Here is a 24,047-nt window from a genome sequence, read left to right on the forward strand (position 1 = left end):
CTTTATACAAAAATAGCCTAAATTTATTTGTATGCATCAAACAATAGCAGGTGTCAGTTTGAACATTTTCTGTTAACAGTTACATAATTTTACCCTACATTTTCTTTCTAACCATACTTTATTCTGTGCAAAAAAAAAAAAACGTAATTTATACATTAAAATACTAAAATAGAACCATTCAGTGGTTCATTCTTTTCATTCCATTGAAAATGGATTCTTCTTCCATAAAATACATCCCAAACACAGTTTCTACTCCTGTAACTTCTGCCCACCTCCTCTCTCCCTCAGACCCACTTCCCCTGAATTTCTTCTTCAGAAAAGATCAGGCACGACAGAGATGACAGCCAAACAGGACAAAATAAAATACAGTAAGACAAGGAAAATGCCCTCATATTGAGGCTGGACAAATCAACTCAATAGGAGGAAAAGAGTCCTAAGAGCAGGCAAGAGTCAGAGACACACAGGAAATAAATAATCTCATACCAGCAAAATTAAAGAAGGAAGGGAAGTACAGACACACACAAATACACACACACACACACACACACACACGCGCGCGCGCGCGCACACACACATGCACACATGCACACCACCATCACCACCATCAACAACAACATGTCCAGCAGATGAAGGAGGAGGATGTCCTCAAATTCCTTGCTGCAGGAACCCACTTAGGTGGCACCAACCTTGACTTTCAGATGGAGCAGTACATCTACAAAAGAAAAAGTGATGGCGTCTACATCATAATCCTGAAGAGGACCTGGGAGACGCTGTTGCTTGCAACCCGTGCTATTGTTGCCATTGAGACACCTGCTGATGTCAGCGTCATCTCCTCCAGGAACACTGGGGCAGCGAGCTGTGCTAAAGTTTGCTCCCACCACTGGAGCCACTCCAATTGCTGGCCGCTTCACCCTGTGACCTTCACTAACCAGATCCAAGCAGCCTTCAGGGAGCCGGCTTCTAGTAGTGACTGATGCCAGAACTGACCACCAGCCCCTCACAGAGGCATCTTATGTCAACCTGCCCACCATTGTGCTGTGTAACACAGACTCTCCTCTACGCTACGTGGGCATTGCCATCCCATGCAGCAATAAGGGAGCTCACTCAGTGGGTCTGATGTGGTGGATGCTGGCCCGGGAAGTACTCCGCATGCGTGGCACTATCTCCCGTGAGCATCCATGGGAAGTTATGACTGATCTTTACTTCCAAAGAGACCGAGGAAAGATTGAGAAGGAGGAACATGCAGCTGCTGAGAAGGTTGTGAACAAGGAGGAATTCCAGGGCGAATGGACTGCACCAGCTCCTGAGTTCACTGCTGCTCAGCCAGAGGCGTCAGACTGGTCCGAGGGTGTGCCCTCTGTACCCATCCAGCAGTTCCCTACTGAAGACTGGAGTGCCCAACCACTGAGGACTGGTCAGCAGCTCCCACAGCACAGGCCACTGAGCGAGTTGGAGCCACCACTGAGTGGTCCTGAGCTCCTCTGCAGACACCTGAGCAAAGGGAAAAAAAAGTGGAAAGAAAATAAATTTCCTGCAAGCTGAAAACAAAACAATATAACAGGAATTAATAATCATTTGTCACCAATATCTCTCAATTTCAATTCCCCAATGGTATGGTTGGTATAGTTGTTTTTTGTTTGTTTGAGATTTTTGTGATGGGGTTTCTCTGTGTAACCTTGAATCTCCTGGAACTTGCTGGAATTGGGCTGACCTCAAATTCAGAGATTGCCTGCCTCTGCATTACCATGCCCTGCTCAATATTTGGTGTAGGTTTTTTGTTTTTGTTATAAATTCTTCTTTCATACAATACATCCCAACTGCAGCCTCCCTTCCCTTCTCCCAGTCCTCCCATCTCACCTCTTCCCAGATCCATCCAGACCAGTAAAGCACTCAGCTCTACATTGCATTCCCATTTAATAATAAAATATTTGGTATAGTTTTTAGACAGAAGGAAAAAAAGGGGGGAGTTTTAGTCTATAAAATACATCTCTTCAGAGAAATTTTTGGTGTATTTATTTTTATTTATTAATTTTATTAGCTCTTTTAGAATTTCTTTGAGAAATTAGTTCTTTGAGAATATGTTCTTGAGCTGGGCAGTGGTGGCTCATGCTTCTAATCCCAGCACTTGGGAGGCAGAAGCAGGTGGATTTTATTCTTTATGTTTTATTCTTAATTAAATTTCCCTGAGGCATAAAATTCATTTGCATAACACCATAATGCCATAAACATTTTCAATACATGTTTTTAAAGCCATTGTACAAGATGTACAAATATTCAAGGTGCCAACTTAAACAAAACTGTCTCTTCAAACATTTATGTTTTACCTTCTGTGGCAAAATTATTAGCAGTCATTTTTGTAAATCTTTGACATGTACAGTCAATCATTGCTATTCATGACTCTGCTATTTTGCGGCATAACACATTAGAACCTTGAATCCTAAGTGTAACTCAATACTTATTGATGGATGAATCTCTGTCCCTCCCTCCCAACCTGCCCTTAACCACTCACTATCAACCTCTATGTTATTAAATATTTTTATTAAAATTATTAATTATTATTCCCCTCTCTCCTTTCCTCCCATACTCTGCCCCTTATTTCTGTTTTGCCTTCCTCCAATCCACCCCTCCTTTGTTTCTGTTCAGAAAAGGGCAGGCATCCCACAGATATCAGCAAAACATGACATGACATATCAAGTTCAGATAAGACTAAGTACTCCTGTTGCATTAAGACTGAGCAAGTCAGCCCCAAAGAGTTAGGGATAGCCCCTGTTCCCACCATCAGGAGTCCTGTAAGTATACCAAGTTATACAACTGCCTAATATATGTAGAGGGTCTAGGTCAATGCCATATATGATTCCTGGCTGTTGAGTCAGTCTCTATGAGCTCCTATGAATCCAGGTTAGTTGATTCTGTAGGTTTTCCTCTGATATCGTTTACTTCTCTGGCTCCTACAATCCTTCCTTCTTTGCTTCAGCAGGATTTTCCAACCTCAGCCTAATGTTTGATGGTGGGTCTCTGCATCTGTTTCCATCTATCCCTGGATGAAGCCTCTCTGATAACAATTGGGGTAGGCAGTAATCTTTGAGTGCAGTAGATATCATTAAGCATCATAACATTGACATTTTTTCCAGTCATTTGGTTCTATCCCATGGTCTCTAGGCCATCCAGCCATTGGGTCCTGGCACTTTGTGTGTCAAGGGTAGGCTCCCTCTCGTGGCATAGGTTTCCTGCTGGCCACTCTCACAAACTCCGTGTCATCCTTACCCCAGCACATTCCATAAGCAGGACAGACTGTAGTTCAAAAGTTATGTGGCTGGGTTGGTGTCCCAATCACTGCAATGGAAGTCTTGCCTGGTCACAGCAGATGGCCAGTAAAGGCTACGTATCTGCTCCTGCTAGGAGTCTTAGCTGGGGTCATCCTTTTAGATTCCTTTGTGTTTCCCCTGCACTAGGCTTATTATCTCACCCCAAAATGCTCCCCCTTTCTAGTCATCTCTTTAAGTACTCTTCCCCTCCATCTTCCCAACCTTATCCTTCACATTCCCTTTCTCACCTGCCTCCAGTCCACCCATTAAATCTCTTCTATTTCTCCATCCCATGGAGATCCAAGCATCTTCCCTTGAGCCTCCTAGCCACTCTGGTATCTGTGAATTGTGAATTGTAACATGGTTATCCTTTACTTTATAGCTAATGTCTACTTATAAGTGAGTACATGGATCATTTTTTTTTCTAGTTCCATTCATTTGTCTTCAGATTTCACAATGTCATTGCTTTTAACAGCTGAGTAACAATCCTATGTTTAATGTACCACATTTTCTTTATCCATTCGTCAGTTGAGGGATATCTAGGGTTTTTTAGGTTCTGGCTATTATGAATAAAGCTTTTAGGAACATACCTCAGCAAGTGTCGTTGTGGTATGATTGAGCATACTTTTGATATATGCCCATGAGTGGTACAGCTGAGTGTTGAGGTAGACCAATTTTCAATTTTCTGAGAGACCACCATATTGACTTCCAACATGGTGATACAAGTTTGTACTCCTACCAACAATGGAAGAAAATTCCCCCTGCTCCAAATTCTCCCCAGGATGAGCTGTCACTTGTGTTTCATCTTATCAATCCTGATAGGTGGAAGATGGAATCTTAGAGTCATTTTCATTACATTTCCCTGATGGCTAAGGAGGTTGAACATTTCTTCAAGTGTTTCTTGGCCATTTGAGATTCTTCTATTGAGAACTTTCTGTTGAGATCTGTACCCCAGTTTTTAATTGGATTATTTGGATTTTAGGATTACAGACAAATTTCCCTCATGAATATCAATGTAAAAATACTCAACAAAATACTGGCAAGCCCAATCCAAGAACACATCCCAAAGAGCATTCACTATGAACAAGTAAGCTTCATCCCAGAGATGCAGGGATGACTCCACATACAAAAACCTGTCAATGTAATTTACCATGTAAACAAACTGAAAGAAAAAAAGCTACATGATCACTTCATTAGATGCTGAAAATACTTTGACAAAATACAACAGTTCTTTATTATAAAAGTCTTAGAGAATTCAGGGATACTGGAACATACCTAAACATAATAGAAGCAATATACAACAAGCCAACAACCAACATCAAATTAAATGGAGAAAAACTCAAAGCAATTACACTAAAATCAGGAACAAGATGAGGCTGTCTACTCTCTTCGTATCTATTCAATATAGTACTTGATGTTCTAGCTAGAGCAATAAGACAACTAAAAGAAATCAACGGAATAAAACCGGGAAAGGAAGAAGTCAAAGTATCATTATTCACAGATTATATGATAGTATATATAAGTGACCCCAAAAATCCTATCAGGGAACTCCTACAGCTGCTAAGCGACTTTAGTGAAGTGGCTAGATACAAGATTAACTAAAAAAATCAGTAGCCCTTCAATTATTTATTATCATTATCATTATAGTTTTTGAAGATAGAGTTTCCCTGTGTTACACTGGCTATCCTGAAACTCACTCTGTACACCAGGCTGGCCATGAACTCACAGAGATCTGCTTGCCTCTGCCTTATAAATGCTTGGACTAGCCAGCCGGTGGTGGCGCATGCCTTTAATCCCAGCACTCGGGAGGCAGAGGCAGGCGGATCTCTGTGAGTTCGAGGCCAGCCTGGGCTACCAAGTGAGTTCCAGGAAAGGCGCAAAGCTACACAGAGAAACCCTGTCTCGAAAAACCAAAAAAAAAAAAAAAATGCTTGGACTAAAGGCATATGCTACCACTGCCTGGACAGTAGCCTTTCTATAGGCAAATAATAAATGGTCTGAGAAAGAAATCAGGGAAGCAACTCCATTCTCAATAGCCACAAATAATATAAAATATCTTGGTATAACTCTAACAAAGCAAATGAAAGACTTGTGTGACAAGAATTTCAAGTCTTTGTAGAAACAAATTAGAGAATATATCAGAGGATGGAAAGACCTCCCACCTTCATTGATCAGCAGGATTAATATAGTAAAAATGGCCATCTCACCAAAAACAATCTAGAGATTCAATGAAATCCCCATTAAAATCCCTACAATTCTTTACAGACCTTGGAAAACAATACTCAACTTCATATGGAAAAGCAAAAACACCAAGATAGCTAAAACAATTCTGTACAATAAGAGAATTCCCTGAGGTATCACCATTCCTGATTTCAAGGTATAATACAGAACTATAATAATCTAAACTGCATAGTGTTTGCTTTAAAAAGGAGAAGTAGATCAATGGAATCAAATTAAAGACCCAGACATAAGTCCACATACCTATGCATACCTGAATTTTGACAAAGATGAAATTATACAATGGAAAAAAGAAAGCATCTTCAACTAATGTTGCTGGTCTCTGTGTATGTCAGCATGTAGAAGGATGCAAATAGATTCATACCTATCACCCTGTACAAAACTCAAGTGCAAGTTAATCAAATGCCTCCATATAAATCTAGATGAACTGAATTTCATTGAAGAGAATGTGAGGAATACCCTTGAATGCATTGTCATAGGAAAGTAAAACACTAGTAGCACAGACACTAAGATTAACAATTAATGGGGTCTCTAGAAACCAAAAAGCTTCTATAAGGCAAAGGACACCTAAGTAGAACAAAACAGCAGCCTACTAAATGGGAAAAGATCTTCACCAACTACACATCCAACAGAGAGCTGATTTCCAAAATACATCAAGATATCAAAATTTTGTATTCCACATTTGAATTGGATAATGTTGCACTTGTGTTTCTGTGAATGACTCATTACACTTAACACAATGATTTTTATTTGAATCTACATTGTCACAAGTGAAAAAATTTCATTCACTGCTGTGTCTGAATAATATCCTACCATTTATATGTAGCACATTTTCTCGTGCATCTGGCCTATTTCTTTTAATCCCTAATTCAAGTTTGAAGATAGGCTCTATATAAGGCAAACAGGTACATTATAGCAGAGGGAAGTCATGGAACCGATGAAATAAGATTAATTTCTTATCATCAATGTAAGTCTGAGGTCTCAAAAAATTGTTCACCAGTTCAGAGTACTTGTTCTTTTAGAGGACCTAGGCTCAGTTCTTAGCACCTTTATCAGGTGGCTCTCAACTCCCTGTAATTCCAGCTTCAGAATCTTATGCCCTCTTCTGGTCTCTGGAGGGATTTGCATGCACATAGTGTGCATACATACACTCATCCATGCTCACGGTCATATTAAAACAAATAAATAAATATTTGAAAATATAAGTCTGAAAAATATAACGTATATTATTTTGAAACTAAAATTAACTTATTCTCTTCAGGAAGAGGTTCTTGGGAAATTAATACATATAACTAGAGTTAGAATAGCCTCCTTTTTTTCATTTTACTCTTAAACATTTCCTTTTTTTTTTAGATTTGAAGGGTGTGAAAAGAAAGACAATAAAATGTATTTCTTTTGCTTTTTTTCTTTTTATCTTTGGAGTTTTCAATAGTAGAGCTTATTAGAGCATAGAATATCCAACACTTTATTAAAAACTATTCCTCATTTCCAGAGCTCAAAGGAGAATTAAAGTTGGAAGGAAAAGAAAAGAAAACGAGTTGCTTGCCCTTTACATAGATGGCTTAGCCTGCCCACATTGCATGAGTAATTGCTCACTGGGCCATGGAAACTTCACATGAGTAACTTCCTAGACACGCTTACTAAATGGTTTTATATGAATTAACATTATCAAAACTTAAACCTTAAAAGCAATTGAACTATTCTTCATACCTAAATACTGATTAACTTTCATTCATCTATTTTTGAAATATGAGTGAATTATTTTAGTCAGAATTCCAGTAGGTTTACAGAAAACAGTAATATCAACATCATTAGGAACAAGATATATCCTTAGATTCCTGTCCTTGAGGCAATTTAAGCCTAAAACTGATGGTGGGTTGCCAACATAGAGATGGGATATGGTTATAGGAAAGCCAGGCATGTTGGTGCAGTCTTAACAGAGAAAGAAGAACCAGACATTCAAAGTCATCCTCAGCAGCATAGTTCTAGGCTAGCCTGAGCTACATGAGATTCTGTCTCAAAAATACCCAAATATATATATATAATTATAAGTTATCTGGGATTAAAATTCATTTTTGAATTTAAAGGGGTGTAGGTATTACATTGGATTTGTGTTCTTCAAAGTCATCAGAAAGCAAATAATAATCTTTATTCATAAATTGAAAAATGTCAACAAAATAGTGAAATCTATCTTTAGCTATTTAATAACACATTTTTGTTTTGTCCAAAATAACACATCTGGAAGTAGACAATGTGCACCAAAAGCTTCTGTAGAACATATTGAATGATGTAATACCTGGTGTAAGTACCTGCAGCTGCACTCTTCATATAAAATTAGCCTGAGACTTGTCTATGAGAAAGCAGGTTTCTCTAAAAGTGAGACTATTGTGAAAGTCTATAAGATGTTTCTTATTATGAAGATACATTTTCATACTATGTTAGACAGTAGACGACAGAAGGAGACTCTTTGCTGGGAGAAGTTCCACAAATTTATTATGATATAATATAATAAACTTGAAGAAGTACTGATTAGAGTACTGCTTACTAAAAATATGCTTTCTGGTGTGGCAGATCTGTTCAGTGGTACAAAACTTGTTTATGTGTGTTTATATAAATATATAAATTTTCTTCTAATTGTAGAATTGAAAAATGGTAAGGAAAATTCCATTATCATTTCTGCAATTGATGAAAATGAATTAAACAAAAAAACTATGCTAAAGCATTTCTTATTTAACCAATAACTTCATACAAAATCATTTTTAGGTACCCTCTACCTACAAGGAATATCTACATACAAGAAACATCATATGAATCAAAGAATGTGCATAGGGAGCTCACACTGTGGATGGGACTAGGCCTTGGATGAATGGATAAATAAAAAATAGAATCATAGAAAGTGAATGAGCTCAATCCAGAAAGAAGGAGGCAGAGCAACATGCACTAGAACAGATGACCTAGCATATGTCTTTCATTCATTTGGGATTCCTGTATTGTATTTTGCACCAGGAAGAAAAAAAAAAGTGCCACTGTTACTTAATTGGGAAATGATTTTATATATATCTGGGTAGAATGACATTTTGATATGTACATATGGTTTTTGTGGATGAATTTAATTAATTAAATATTCTAATTTGTATCATTGGCTGTGTCTGAGTATGAGCATATGCTATGAATGGGACATTTTATCTGTGCACTATCAGTGGATAGAAAAATCTAATTCAAAAACTGTGATTGTGAACTTGACTGGACTGAGAAGCATTTGTTTATTTATTACAGCACATTACTGCACATGTCTGTGATAATGTTTCTGGGAAGGATTAACTAATAGAGGAAGACCTATCCTGAATGCAGGTCTCACAGTCTTATAGGGTGGAGGCCCAGCTGGAATAACACTGGGAGGTGGACAAAGCTCACTAGCACAGGTGCATTCTCTGCTGTTTACTGACACTGGTGTCAGTGGCTCTGCCCTGCTAAACATTTCCTATCATGGTGGCAAAATTCTCTGCTACAGTGATCTCTTTTAATCCCTTTTGCTGAAGTGTTTTGTTATGACAACGAAAAGTCTGACTAATGTAAAATGCATGTAAAACATCTATATACAAGCATTGTTCTTAATAGCCTGAACCACAAAAGCACCATTAATAGCAGGACAGATAAATCACATACATAAGTTATAATGTGGTCATATGGATAAATATCATGTGGCACTGGATCTGAGTGGATTGTACCTGCATGTGCTATGATGGATTAGTATCATAAATTTAAAATTTAAAATTTATCAACTTATATGACATGAAATATATATATATATATATGCATATATATATATATATATATCAGTAATACTGTTTGAAATAAATGTTTTATCTTTAAAAATGTTAAGCTTTTTGTAAAACTTGAATTCAAGTGTACCTAATTTTCTTTCTTTCACTTTTTATTGAAAATAGATTCTTTTCTCATACAATGTTTCCTGACTACAGGTTTCCCTCTGTCTATTCCCCACAGTTCCAACCCACCTCCCCTCCCATCTGAATCCACCCCCTTTCTATCTCTTACTTAAAAAGAACCAGCTTCTAAAAGATAGCAACCAAACAACAACAACAACAACAAAAATGTAAAAAGATAAAGCAAAAATCACATCATCAAAGTTGGACACGGCAAACCAGCAGAAGGAAAAGAGCCCAAGAAAAGCCACAGGAATAGTGACCCACTAGTTTACACACTCAGGAATTTCATCAGAATACTAAACTGAAGTAAGTTTTTATCTATTTTTTTTCTCCTGCAAAGGATCCTAATCAGATTTCTAACACCCACTCTGGAGAGCAAGTAGCTGTTCATAACTTCAGCTCTGGAGACTCCAACAATTCTAGCCCTGGAGGGAACTTGCACTGAAGTTTCCATAGGGATACACACATACATACAATTCAGAAGTAAACAAAAATTTAATCAACTTCATCTACATAAAGCATATAAATAGTGATTGAACAAATGAATGAATCATAAGTACTAAACTACTTCCAGAGAAGCCTAGGGTATTAGCAAAGAAAACAAATAAATAAATGAATCAACAGGGCAAAAATAAAAATCTACAATGTCAGCAATTGCATAATCTAAAGCCTTATTTATTTGGCAAATTATATGTGAGTTAAATGAAAAACTGTCTTCATCAGCAGGGGAAAAGTGATTTTAGTGACAGGCACTCAATATTTTGAAGAACAGTAAAGTAAGAAACTTAAGCATCCCTTAGGTGTTACTGGAAAATTCATTGCAGACTGTCAGTCAATGTAATTGACATAAAGAGAAAATAAAATCTATTCTAATAAAATTGCTGGGACTCAATGTTAATAACACATGGCAGGGAAGACCAGAGTCTCTGAAATGTTCTAAATGCAAGCCTCACTCTTCCTTTTCTTGGTGCAGAGGTCCATGTCTGAAGGGGTTTTCCTACAGGACTGCAAAGGCGAATAAAATGTGCTGACTCCAATAAAAAGAACCTGCGTTCTATGATATCACATATGATATCACAGTGATATACTATCCCGTGAGCCTTAAGGCCTGTCTTCATCCTTGTGAAAAATTAAGATTTCAGTTACTACAAGGACAACAGCAAGCTGAGGATGCTGCAGGGTTTTCAGCCAGGGTTATATGTTTCCTCTCTCTCTATCAATGCTGATGGCTATCTTACCATAAAAGTTTGCTCAATTATTGAAAATAAAATAGCCAAATGAATGGAAACCCATGAACTATGAACCAAAGTCTGAGGGGCCCCCAGCTGGATCAGGCCCTCTGAATAGGTGAGACAGTTGATTGGCTTGATCAGTTTGGGAGGCAACTAGGCAGTGGGACCAAGTCCTGTGCTCATTGCATGAGTTGGCTGTTTGAAACCTGGAGCATATTCAGGGACACTTGGCTCAGTCTGGGAGGAAGGGACTGGACCTGCCTGGACTGAGTCTACCAGGTTGATCGCAGTCCTCGGGGGAGGATTTGCCCTGGAGGAGGTGGGAATGGGGGGTGAGCTGGGGGTAAGGGGAGAGTGTGGGAGGGGGGAGAATAGGGAAACCCATGGCTGATATGTAGAACTGAATGGTATTGTAAAATAAAATAAATAAAATTTTAAAAAAAAAGAAAAGAAAAAGTTTGCTTGATCGTTTATTCAAAACTGTTTTTAGATCCCCAGAAATTTGGGCTACATAGATAGCGATCTGTGATAATTTCTTTCTGTGAAAACTAGGCTTCTGGTTCTCTGTCACTTCCATATTTTCAATGACATCGGATGAATTCAGGGTGGTATGGCCATAGATACTTCCTTATTTCCAAATAAGCCTTTTGTGAAATATGTTTTACAAATGTTTTTCAAGTATAAGGATGATGTTTTTTATTTTATTTTTACTATACACTTATTTCTTTCTGCCCTGAGATATAACTCACTGCTATATTTAGCTATAATGTTGCAATTGTTGCTTATAACCTTGAGTTTGTTCTTTGATCTTATTCTTGGGTCACACTGGGCATTGAACACAAGAACTTCCTTGACAAGTACTCTACAACTGGTTATCAATTTTTATATAATGTCACTGGATTTGAATTTGGCACTTTTTCTCAGTTAAGAGGAACTATGTGTGTTGAGCAGGGAAAGCAAGAAGTAAGTCAGAGAGTGGTCACATTCCACAGGCTAATAGACATCAGTCAGTGTCATGACTGGGTGGTGGTAAATGTATTAAACCAGGCAACTTGGTCATAGTGGTTTCTGTTAGACTTCACCATTTCACAGTTTCTTTTTTCCCTTTTATATAAAATTTCTTAGGATGTCATACCATCTTTTTTTTTCTGCATGACTGTGTGTGGCATGTGTTTGCATGTGTCTATCTATGCAGATACACTTGCATGTGCACATGTGGAGGCTAGATGTTGATAGATGTTTTTATTGAGTCATCTCACTATTTCCTGTTTAGCCCTCTTAAATTTATTTTTTTAGAACTCTTGTTTTCTCATTTACTTCTAGGCATATTCTGAAAAGCAGTGGTTTTGGTATATTAAAACACTTGCATCCGAATCTTTGTGTAGTTTTGTATCATTACATACAATGTGTATGGTCATCACAGTCAACATAAGTCGCTGTACTGTGATGTAAGAATCAGAAGTGTGCATGGGTGTTTTACTGCTCTATAGTTATTCTGTTTTCAGTGTCATTTCAACCTCAGTCAACTTGAGAAAGATTTCCACAGCAACAGTATTAATTGGTGTTCAGTGTTGATTAAATTTGGCACCCTTCTTCCTTCAGAAGTTATTTAAATGTCTTTATTCTTTTTTAAAAATTGAATCAACCTGATGCTTAGAAGTTCAAGTAAAAATCAAACAAGAACTTTCCCAGAGTTGTATCCATACCATCTTGAAGACCTTCTGACTCTTGCTTGCCTTGAATTTCATAGATGCCTGCATCTTCCTTAAGTTGGGTTTTCAAATTCTTATCCTTAGTTCTTGACATGAATGTGTGTTAGTTACATACTTGTTAGTTGATTTTTATGACAAGAGGAAATTTTATATTCTTGTGTAAGTAGTGTAGAATTCCTGGCTTAGTTTAATTTCAGACTGACCTGATGGATACAAATGAAGCAGTGGTGTACAGTAACTGGAATAGTGTGACTGGTAGAATCAAAAGAATGAATTCTTTAGACTGACTTGATTTCACTCACTGGGTTCCACATCAAGGAATGAACACTTGAAAATTATAATCTATTCCCTACAGAGCCTTCATAAGGTCTTTGGTCTCCGTCTCTATCTCCCCCTCTTACACACACACACACACACACACACACACACACACACACACATACATACACACACACAATTGTAAAAAATTTAAAGATAAAACAAAGAATGAATTACTGGTCCTGATGTTGGCATTTAATATCTAGGTTTTCCTTAGGTTTAATCATTCATTAAACTGGTCTTCTTTTATTAGTTCTGCACACTAAACAATATGCTAGGGCTGAAGAGAGAATCAACAGTTAAGAAAACTTCATGGTTTGCTTCCTGGCCCACACTACCTCATAGCTCCAGCTTCAGATGATCCAACATTTTATTTGAGCTTCCACAAGCACTCATACATATTGTATGTCTTCACACAGATATATATATAAACATATGTAAGTTTTTTAAAGTATATAAATTTCTCTTTGCCTTGAGAGGAGAAAGGAAGAATACAGGTGATGTGAAAAGGAAAACAGAAAAATGGGGGAAAAGAGCTTGAAAGAGGAAGTGAAGAGTCCAATACCAAAGGAGGAGAGAGGCAGGACAAATAGCACAAAGGTTATTTAATAAAGTCTCAAGTCACTTTATATTATATTTATCTTTAGTGTATATATAATATATGTATATTATATATATAATGAAATGAAGTAACGCTACTTTGGCTGACAATGTTTCCCACAAGAACCATAGGTTAACAAAAATGTCTCACTGCAAGTATGAGAAACCTCCTTTGAAGTGGTTGGTAAGGGTTGTCCAAGTGACTCACAAAACGATATGGTCTACTGCTGCTGCCTGATGCACTCATTTTCTTCACAGAGATTGAAGGTAGTTCCCTATTGCTCTAGATACATTACAAGCATAGGAGACATATTTCAGATGCTCTGACCTGGATCTGACCTGAATGCATTCTTCCTATGATCTAGCTTGCATGATATCAGAAATACTATGCAAGCTTCCAAGGCAGAAAAATGACGAACAGCTTGCTCAACTGTCATACCTAAGAATCCTAACAATGACCTACATGGCAAGATATCAGTAAAAGTGCATTGAGAGGCTGCCACATCTTGGTGGTAGCTTACAGCTCTCTAGTTGGGTCGAAGTCCCACCCAGCAGAACAGAAACCATGTCTAATATAGAATCCTAGACAAATCCTTGGAGCTAGTGAGGTCATAGATCTCAGAAGAGAATCTAATACCACTCCTTTGCTAGACCAGCATAATTCTAGACCTAACTACATTCTAAATCTTATCTGTATACCCACACAGATAAGTCTAACTACCATCCCTCATCAAAGATGCTTGTTTTCACAGAAGATGGAGACCATTACAGAAAGCCACAACTTACCACAAAGCAGAGATCAAGAAACTGTAGGGAGCCATGCTGCCACTGAATACACCTCGATCAAACTCCTGAACCTGTGGCTTCAAAAAATGACAGAAGAGGCAGCAGAAAGTTTGTAAGAGCCAGAAGAGCAGGAAGCTTGTTGTGAGACTGGAATTGCCAGATAAGCAAGACATGAACAAAGACAATATTTAATAAAGGCATGCTGAGGAAGAAGAGGGAATATGTAATGGGATGCAACCCTTACAAAGAGAACTGCAGGGAGAATTTGCCTTTCCCAAGAATGAGTACTACAATCAGTTATTCAATACAAAGTGTTCAGCCCTGAAACTATATACACATAAACAAAAAATATGAACTTGAGAGTGAGGGGAAGAAATGGGAAAGTTTGAAAGGAAGGGTCATTGGTGGTAGGAAAGGGAAGAGGGAAGTCATATAATTATAGTTTAATTAAAACTTTATGTAAACAAACATAAATAACAACATTCAAGTGATTGTTGATTTTCTTTTGGCATTAGCAAACTAGTGTTAGTAATCATTAAATTAAAATTCAAAATATCTTTTTCTTTACTAATAACTATCAAAATTAAATAATTATTAATTTCAATACTCATAATTATTAAAAATAAAAAGATCACTTACTAATATAATAATCCCACTAAATTTCAGAATGTGATAATGACATCTTTTTTCTGTGTTCATAATTTTCTGAAGAAAACCGATTATCTGCTACATATGGAAGAAAAATTTTATTTTAAGTAAAGGCCAGTCAGTGTTTTACATACTATGTTTTAGGAACTAAAAGAAATGTGTCAATATGAATAAATAACTCACAATTAAAGAATTCACTATGGTTTCTAATTTTTTAATAATGCAAAGGTGGGACTATATCTAGTCTAATTGTTTAGTCTAAGCTATTTATATTATATATGAGTTATAAATGAATCATTTTCTAGTTTTATAGATCCAGAAAGAGTTAATAATGCATCAGATTAGTGAACAGAGTATGCTGTTGCTGTGGATATTGCTTTGTATAAATAAAATGCTGATTGGCCAGTGGCCAGCCAGAAAGTATAGGCGGGAGAAGAAGAGAAGAACATTCTGGGAAGTGGAAGGCTGAGTCAGAGAGATACTGCCAGCCGCTGACATGACAAGGAAGATGTAAGGTACCGGTAAGCCACGAGCCACGTGGCAACATATAGATTAATAGGAATGTGTGGTGGTATTGTGTTCCCCAAAATATTGTGTACTCTAACAAATTTATCTGGGGTCACTACTGACAGCCACTAAATACAAAGGCTAGAAAATGGTGGCACTCACACCTTTAATCCTAGCATTCCAGAGATAGAAATCCCTCTGGATCTCTGTGAGTTCAAGGCCACATTGGAAATAGCCAAACATGGTGACACACACCTTTAATCCCAGAAAGCCAGCCTTTAATCCCAGGGAGTGGTGGTAGAAAGCAGAAAGATATATAAGGCATGAGGACCAGAAACTAGAAGCATTTGGCTGGTTAAGCATTTGGCTGGTTAAGCTTTCAGGCTTTGGAGCAACACAGTTCAGCTGAGATTCATTCTGGATGAGGACTCAGAGGCTTCCAGTCTGAGGAAACAGGACCAGCTGAGGAACTGGCAAGGTGAGATAGCTGTGGCTTGTTCTGTCTCTCTGATCTACCAGCATTGACCCCAATAACTGGCCTCAGGTTTGATTTTATTAATAAGAACTTTTAAGATTCCTTCTACAGGAATGAGTTAATTTAAGATATAAGAACAATTAGCAAGAAGTCTACCATGGCCATACAGTTTGTAAGTAATATAAGTGTCTGCGTGTTTGTTTTATAAGTGGGCAGTCGGACTGCCGGGGCTTGGTGGGACACGGAGAGGAAAACTCCAGCTACATGCTGAATATATGTGCTATGCACATATATGTGCTTGATTAAAAACCAATTATTCTTACATATAAATGTATATGATTTTGTAAACATATGTTCATATATTTTCAGGCATATTTTATATGTGTATATAAATTTTGCATGTATCATATATGTATAAAATTCATATAACTATACATATTAACCATGTGTAATTAATATATATATATGAATAATATTTATATTAAACTATCCACATTTCCTAACTTTATTATGTGTCTATATTATTTACTTTGTGTATTTATGTGTGTATACATGCTCATCATTCCTTAATGCAGTGTTGGAGATAAGAACAATTTAAAGGGGGTGAATTCTCTCTTTCCTTGTTGAATTGGACCCAGGGATCCAATTCAACTCTGTAGGCTTGCTTTGTAGTGCTTCAACTCACTGATCCTAGAAGTTTTGTTTTAGCTTTTGTGACAATAGCATAGTCTATGTTGAATAAACTACATACAGTTTACATGTTCAGCCATTCTTGTCTGTATACACCTGCAGAAGAAGAGTTATCCTATATTTCTATTTCTTTTTTCCATCAACATGCCCTCCATTGATTTCTACAAATATAAATGCATTCATTTAAATTATTATTGGAATTAATTCATTATTATTTATTTAGTTGTCATTCAAGGATACAGTTTGACTTTGGTAAGTTGTTATATTTAAGATGAAAAATTTTCTGCATTATCAGATAAATTAGTTGATATTTCTGCCATGCTTTATAAATATTCTTAGCTTATTAATTCTGGGTCATTTTTCGCATAATGTCCAAAAAATATATCTATAACATTTGGGCTCTGATGTTGAACACTAAAATCAGCATAAACATATTTCACATTCTTAAAATAAATTAACTTTTATGTAGAAGCAGTTAATCCCCTATGTCAAGCAATGCTAATTTTTTCCCTTAAGTAATTTAAAATATAATTTCCCTCTGGATTATAAAAGCACTGAGGTAGGCCATATTGAATAAAATCAACTCTACTTGGGCAAATGAATGACATCCTTCATATAGCCTGAGAACAAATTGCCATGGACTAATGGAGTTTCCCTTATAATCTATTACAATTCAACCTTTATTAGAAACATTTCTAAACCTGAAGTTAATTAGAAGGCACAGTCTAGCAGATGGAAAAGCATTGAATGGTATTTATAAAGTGCTAAAAATCTCTTCAAAATGAAATATATAGTGAAGGAAATAATTAACTGTGATTATTTGTATTTTTCAAAGAAACCTCATCGTTTATTTGCCACTTTTATGGAATCATTATACCAGAAGCCATCAGAGGCTATCTGTTAAATTCTGATGAGCACTGAAGCACTAGCGCTTACAAATAGACACATGTCCTGTGTGTACATAAAGCAAAATGTTGTTACATCAGGGACAATGATCCCAAGTTCGTTCATATTGTTACTTGTTTACATTTCAAATGCTATTGTGTGTGGAACCTACTTCAAGTCATATAACATTCCTGTGTGGTGGTCATATTAACATAGTACAAACCCCACTATTTAAATTGTGAATTTATTTTTTTGTTTGTTTTTTAATTTAATTTAATTTAATTTTACAATACCATTCAGTTCTACATAACAGCCACAGATTCCCTTTTTCTCCCCCTTCCTGCCCCTCTCCCCTTCCCCCCAGCCCACTCCCATTCCCACCTCCTCCAGGGCAAAGCCTCCCCTGAGGACTGAGATCAACCTGATAGACTCAGTCCAGGCAGGTCCAGTCCCCTCCTCCCAGATTGAGCCAAGTGTCCCTGTTAAGTCCCAGGTTTCAAACAGCTAACTCATGCAATGAGCCCAGGACCTGGTCCCACTGCCTAGATGCCTCCCAAACAGATCAAGCCAATCAGAATCAAGCAACTTTTAGTGGAAAACACAGATAAAAATAACAGCACCATTGTTTCAAGTCATTTTCAGATGTCAGGTGCTCATTTAAGAGGTATATATATATAAATATGGAATTATATACATAATACATATATTACATATATATATGCACATAAATGCATGTATATCCACATGCACTGTTTTTATATGAAAATGCAAGATTGCAGTACTAGCTGAGAACATGTGATGAGTTCAGTTACTGGCTTTGCTACTTAATGACTGTTTTACCTAATCATTTTCTGTGCCATCATCCATTTCTTTGCACCATAAAGATATTACCACAAGTGACTTGCTACAACTAACTTGATGTAATTGAACAAAATAAAGCAATTGTTTGCTCAAAATGTTATCTTCCATCGCTACAACCACCACCACCACCAACAACAAAACAGCAGCAACACCATCATCACCACCACCAATAACAACATTTTGCCTATTAGGTAAATCTATGTTGTTCTTAATGGTTTGTGTTTGTGTACATAGTGTGAAGTATATATGTTTTTGGACACATTTGTGTCTGTGTGAGTATGTGTGTGTATCCTTTGCAGGTTCACATATATGAGTGTGCCTATGGAGTCCAGTGGTCAATATCAGGTTTCTTAATCAGTAGTACTATACCTTAGTTTTGAGGCAAGATCTCTCATTGAGCTTGAAGATCACTGACTAGTACAGGCTAAACTGTCTGGCAAGAAAGACCTAGTGATCTTCTTGTGTCACCCTCCTCCCAAGCACTGGATTACAGACATGAATTGCCATGCCCAGTTTTTAATGTGATTGTTGGAATCCCAACTATGTTCTCATGCTTATATGGCAGGTATTTTATTCTTTGAAACATCTCCTCAATCCTCAGATTTTTGAGAACAGAACATTTATAGAAGTATTTCTGTCTGTCTTGATGATCATGGCTGTAAATAAAATATAATAATCAGAGTATCTTAACCAACCTATTTTGATTTCTTGCCATCCTGATATGGAGTAAGTAAAAATACAGGTGCGGCCTGACTTGGTTCCTGATAAAGGTTCTCTTTCCAGTGTTTAGGTGGGAGCCTTCTTCCTGTGTTCACATATTTGGTCTTTGATGCTCTCTATTCTTCTGCCTCCTCCCTCTCCTCCTTCTTCTCCTCCTCTGTATCTTCTTCCTACCATTAATCTCAACACAGAAGATCTGCAATTACCTAATAGAACCCTCATTATTTCTGAAAGAACCCATTTCCATATACCATCACAGTGGGTTTAAGTGTTTCACACATAAATTTGGGAGGGGTATTAATACTTAGTCCATAACAATTCCATATTTTATTTTACTGCTGGTGAGGGTATTTTAATGTTTCATGCTCTATAACTTGTGCATTTCTTTTGCTAATTCTGCTTCTTAATTAGATGTGGTTTTGTTCATCTTCATTTGACAAAGTTACTGTTGCAAATTATTGTCCTCACATGGTTCTTTATGCCTGTAATCCCAACACTTAGGAAATGGATCTATAAGTATTAGAAGTTCAAGGCTTTCCTCAGATACTGAGCAAGTATAAGGCCAGCATGGGCTATAACAGCTCCTTTTTTAAAACTAAAAATTCAAGTTATCCATTTATATATCTGAACAAATTATCTCCTAACTAGCAGACTGTGGAACTCTTCATTTTACATACTAGTTTTCTTTATAGCAGTTTTGGAGGGTGACTAATAGCTTCTCATTGTGGTTTGGATTTGCAAAGTTCTCAGAAGAAACAACTTTTTCCATTTCATTTGAGTTGCCTTTTGTGAACTGATTATTCTTTGCTTGGTCTGGTTTTGGCAATCTTTAGTTTCTTAACTACTGTAGCATTTGCTTTAATATCATAGACTTGCCTTTGTTGATTTTATGGATAAAAATTCCTATCCTCATGGGTTCACATTGCTTTTCTTAAAAGTTTGTTTGGAATGATCTCTCTCTCTCTCTCTCTCTCTCTCTCTCTCTCTCTCTCTCTCTCTCTCTCTCTTCAAACCACAATGAGAAGCTATTAGTCACCCTTCAAAACTGCTATAAAGAAAACTAGTATGTAAAAAAAATCCATTAAATAAAATTTGTGCTACCACATATGTTCTTAAAGTGGAATTTCTTAAAGACAGTAAATAGAGTAGCAAAAGTCAATGAGCAGTTTACTTTAAAAATATCAGTGAAAATTATAATAATTATCCAAACGCAAAGATATTGTAAAATGTATTCCATGTAGAAGTACCATGGTTGTCTGGAAAATACAAGATGAATCTCCAATCAAGGCTATGGAAAATATTATTTAGAAAGGCATATAAAGGAAAGATGTACTAAAAAATTCATTCACAGAACTTAGTGATGGTTTAAATTTATGAAGTGACAATTAGGTTGCTATTTATTACTATGTTTTTGCCATACACAAATAGTATAACTTGCTCTTTCACCTCTTTTTCTTGTGATGCATTATTGTTTAAGACTTTGTACAGCTTTGTGAGTGAAATCCTGGTTGATTTAAGCTGGTCATTGTTGTGGGGCTCCTTGCATTTAGCTCAATTCTAGACCTGAGACATGAGGAAATGTCTCCTAGAGAGTGGAATGAGAATTCAATTATTTTCATTAATTGATTTAGGAGAGAAAGAGGAAGAAGAGAAGGAAGAGGATGAGAAGGAGGAAAAAGATCAAGGAAGAACAACAACAAAAACAAAAAGAGGAGGAGGAGGAGGAAGAGACTTAAGTGAGATAGAATTACAGAAATTTCATCATGGAATTTTACTATTATCCAAACATTGAAAATACAGGGTGATTTATGGTAAAGAAAGAAATAAAAATACAAAAAAGTGGGTGAATAAAGGTAAGGTGATAGAGAAGTGGACTATTCATACATAGTCTAATGATTCAAGTTAATGTTAAGTATTTGTTTTACAACTATGTCAATCAAGACAATCTGATAAGTGTTAACAAAGAAGGAAGACACACAGAAACCACTTTAACAGAACAGTGAATTCAGAAAGTTTTTACAAATGTGGTCAATTTCTGTTTAATAAAAGAACAAGTGGCCGGGCGTTGGTGGCGCACGCCTTTAATCCCAGCACTCGGGAGGCGGAGGCAGGCGGATCTCTGTGAGTTCGAGGCCAGCCTGGGCTACCAAGTGAGCTCCAGGAAAGGCGCAAAGCTACACAGAGAAACCCTGTCTCGAAAAACCAAAAAAAAAAAAAAAAAAAAAAAGAACAAGTGGAGTGCAATGAGGCAGGAACAGTCCTTTTAAAAAGTGGACCAGGAAGAATTCAATGACTTGGGCAGTTTAAAGGAAAAATCTTGCATGAAGTGATTTTCCCCCTCAAAACTCACCCAAATCTAATCACAGGCTTAGATGTAACCTGTTACGTATAAAACATCTTCAAGGGAATGCAAGAGAAAATTGGTGTCACCTACTATTTGATAATAAGGCTCAGAATGATAATACCCCAAATGATATCCATTAGGCTGAGATATAGTTCAGTGATAAAGTGCTATTTTAGCATGCATGAGGTACCTGGCATAATTCCTAGCACCAAACAATCAAGAGCCTTTAACCTTGCAACATATATTGTTAGAGAAGAGAGTGTCTATTTACAAATCCCACCAGTGCTTAATCAAATGGGAGAAAGGTACTTTATTGACACTAAAATTAGATAAGCAAAGTACCGTATGTGTTATCATCTAGAATTGAACTTGGTTTAAAGGTCAGATCAGTCTTGCCCTCACCTATATTTCCATCTCCACACTCAAATAGACTCTACCTTATAAAGATAAAGCTTGTCAATACACAGCCAAAATAGTGTCTATATGCCTCACCTGGCCTTTTCCACCTTTGGGTAATATCCTCATTTATTTCATAAATAATCATTTCTAAATTACAGTGATTGTTATCAGTTTATTTTTTCAATGAAAAATCCTTCAAATTTTTAATTGACCCTGTCAGTTTTAATCACTTTCTCTCCTGGTAGTAATTTTTGTAAGAGCATATATGTAACTATTTTGCCATCATCACCATGCCACTTGCATAACAATTTATCAATTTATCTATCTATCTATCTATCTATCTATCTATCTATCTATCTATCTATCTATCTATAAACAGATAGATATAGATACATAGATATAGGTACACATTCCATCCAGGGTTGCAAGATATAAAAGATTACCATTGAAATGCTTCCTTTTTCATCCTTTCAGACTCTCTCTGTGAGAATCTTAACAGCAGCCACAGATCATCAATAGTTTCATCTCTCAGGCAGAACTGACAGTCCCTCTTTGATCCTGTAGTGTATGTTTCTCCTTTTCACCCCAGGCTTTCCTATTGTCATGACACTGTTCTCCAGTGGAAACCTACTTAATACAAAAACACATGCAATCCAGAAGTGATGGAGGAACCTCACTGCTTAGGCACTTTGATCATCTAGGGATAAAATTTAACTTTGGTGCTTGCACTATGATTCAGTATTTCTTATGACTGGGAATTGTCTCAATGTTAGAAGTAGCCACTTTCTAATTCACCTACTTTTTAGATTTTCTTTTTCCTACAATATTAATGTTTTTGTAAGCAAACACTTGCTGAAGTCAAAATCACATTGTGATTATTTTGGTGGTTGATTAAAGCACTATGGGAGGGTTTTTGTTTATTTGTTTCTGTCTCTACTTATGTTATAATTCTCCAAATTATCCTGTTTTAAAATAATTTTCTCAGTAAAGGGAGGTCCAAGCCCCTTCCCCAGCAACAAGGCTGTGCAAGATGGACCACCTTGTTGGAGGAGGGACTGGGAGGTGAGTTTGGAGGGGAGGCAGAAGGGGCAGGAGGGAGGAAGAGAGAGGAAATGTGTGGTTGGTATGTAAAATGAATAAAAATTTCCTTAATAAAAAATAAAACAATTTTCTCATCAGATTCATTCTTTTCTGCCTATAGAATATAATTTTAGTATCCACTGTTCCCTAGTATTGACCCTTCTGCTATGGTGGCTTGTGGACATAGAAATAACACTCCCAAAACTCACTGTTACACAACATATATCATGCATAATCTGGCCACAAATGACCTTTAGTCATTCCAATCAGTATTCTCTTCATTATTTAGAAAGTTTTTCTATTTTGAATAAAAATAGTACTGGATATTGTTACTTTGTATAGTACATTGGGTCTTCAGAGTGCCTATTTCCACTTAGAATAATATCCTGGTGTGAACCAACTATATTGAAGACTTGCCAGACTGAAGCATAGATAGAAGGATGTAGAAACCAACAGAGTAAGATCAGCTGCCTATTCAACATGGAAAAAATAACCCTTGGAACAAAGTCATGAACTGTTTTCTTTGGTGGTCCTTACAAAACAAAAATAAGGTGTCAAAGAATACTCCTATCACTTCTCTTATCATTAGTTTATGTGCTTCTTAATGCCTTCCTTAACCATCTTTTTGAACTTCCCCATTTTGTAAGGTTTCATTTTCAAGTGCCCCTGAAAAGATAAATGTGAATGGGCATTCCATGAGGTTCAGAGTTTAAATTCTAGAGTCTACAAGTGATTCCGTTTTTTTTTTTTGTTTTTTTTTACATGAATAACACTAAAGTATTTATTTTGTGTTCTCTGCGTTCTTGGTTACAGGAGGGCATTATCTGTGTGAGGGGAAGAGACAGACTCAGACAGACTCAGAATGCTGAAAGAATCTGTTCACATTCAGTCTTGGATTTAGAAGTCTGACATAATAAAAACAAGAATGTTTGGATTCCAAAAATAGATGGAACCACAAGCAGAAAATAAATAAATAAATAAATAAATAAATAAATAAATAAATAAATAAATAAATAGTTGCCGCAGGTTATATGCAGAAAATGGGTCAAGGCAGAAAGAAGGTAAGCATAGACAGGTTCAGGTGGCTAAAGATCTTAAAATAGTTGTTTGGCATTTAAAAGGAGACTTTATAATAGTGTTTAGGGGATTTTCCATTTTAGAAGTCTGGTTAAATTCAGTTGCAAAAAGGTATTTCTAAAATACTCACACTAGCATCAGTGTTGGTCATATCTGTTATTTGCTTTTTATCTTCAGAAAGCATATATATTTAGTCAATCATTACAGATATATATTGGTAGAC

General features: G+C 36.6%; 1 pseudogene; it reads left to right on the forward strand.

Annotated features, from left to right (window-relative positions):
• The first annotated feature begins 623 nt into the window (after positions 1–623).
• LOC102903757 (small ribosomal subunit protein uS2 pseudogene) lies at positions 624–1,544 on the forward strand (annotated as a pseudogene).
• The last annotated feature ends 22,503 nt before the right edge of the window (positions 1,545–24,047 follow it).

Source organism: Peromyscus maniculatus, chromosome 8, assembly GCF_049852395.1.
Source record: "Peromyscus maniculatus bairdii isolate BWxNUB_F1_BW_parent chromosome 8, HU_Pman_BW_mat_3.1, whole genome shotgun sequence".
NCBI classification, from domain to species: Eukaryota; Metazoa; Chordata; class Mammalia; order Rodentia; family Cricetidae; genus Peromyscus; species Peromyscus maniculatus.